Below are 1,417 nucleotides of genomic sequence, written 5' to 3'. Positions count from 1 at the left end.
CTCAGCTGGTTTCCGTTGGAGGCGATTAGCTAAGGTTAGATGTCCCAAGACCTCTTCACGTGTTGTGGGAGATAATACAATCAAGACTCTTGAACGCCATGTCATACGTTGCCATATTGTGACTGTTATTTCCACAGTGTACCCAGTCAACACCTACAAAGTTAAAAAGTGATTCACCATGCAGCTATTGTTCATTACTAGGATGTAAGTAAGCTTTTCAGCACCCATTGTGTGTATATTGTTTTGTACGCCTCCCCTCCAGTGCTACATATGTTACATAAAAAGGAAACAACCATCAAAGCTGCCGAATACCCTGCAATTGTTTGTATTTTTGTCATGTTCGACGTCTGACCACTTGAGTGCAACCACAGGTGGCATTTACGATTGGCGTTTGACCAGGTTACACAACAGCGTTTCAGAGGTAGACTCGTTTTTCAGCTGGTGTGCCGTTTAGTTTTTCTTCGTTTTTCTTCATCTTTTTTGGTCTCTCTCTCTCCCTCTCCCCCTCTCTCTCTCTTTGTTTTTCTTGCATGATAATTTCCCCCCTGAAAGACACCCGGCAAACACTATCTGGCTTCACTGCTAATAAATATGTAACAGTATTAGCTTATTTAGGCACAGTGTGGTTAAGACTTGTGGTGGTAACTATCTTGGGGTACCATGTGAACATTTCCAAGTAGAAGTTACAGGAGGTTTCCCCCTCTCTTCTTATTCTGCCGATGTTACGTGAATGCAACACGAGGGTGGGGACTATACCTATAGGTGAGGGCATGTTGCTCCAGGCACAGGTGAGAAAATCAAATATAAACCAGAAAGTCCAGTTTTAAAGAGATCCATACGTGTGGCGGTTTAACAGACGCTAGATCACAGTACAACAGTTTGTGATGCCATGAGGCAGCGTGAAAGCAGGGACAGGACAAAGGCCAGAGTTTTAGTAAGACTTAGGTCATACGTTTGACAACACCAAAACCCCCCAAATTCACAGAAAATATTGAGAGGAGGTCAAGTGTGCTCCATGTTAGCTAGAGTACCGCATAGTGGTTTATGAATGAATGAGAATGCAGTGTTTTGTTGATGCAGTCTTTATGGATATCAACAAGGCCTAAAGCTAGACTGACAATACAGCAGTGCTTAAAATGATCATGCAAACAAACAAAAAAAAAAAAAAAAAAGAAAAGAATGATGAGCTTAAAATATGTCAGATTATTCAGCAATAGATTTGTGTTAGTCAAAAACATGCATAGCAGCTAGAGAAGCATGTCCCCCTGCAGTGCAACAAGTCGTCCACCCTAAAGAACCACACAGGACATCTGTCCCTTCACTCTGATACGACCCATAGGAGCATTTCTTGAATTAGTTCCCTGTGGCTGCAGTAGGCACAGATAAACCATTAAAAATTACTGTTAAAAAATAATGA

Source organism: Toxotes jaculatrix, chromosome 10, assembly GCF_017976425.1.
Source record: "Toxotes jaculatrix isolate fToxJac2 chromosome 10, fToxJac2.pri, whole genome shotgun sequence".
Taxonomy (NCBI): Eukaryota; Metazoa; Chordata; class Actinopteri; family Toxotidae; genus Toxotes; species Toxotes jaculatrix.
The sequence above is the reverse complement of the archived record's forward strand: the minus strand, read 5'-3'. Positions refer to the sequence as shown.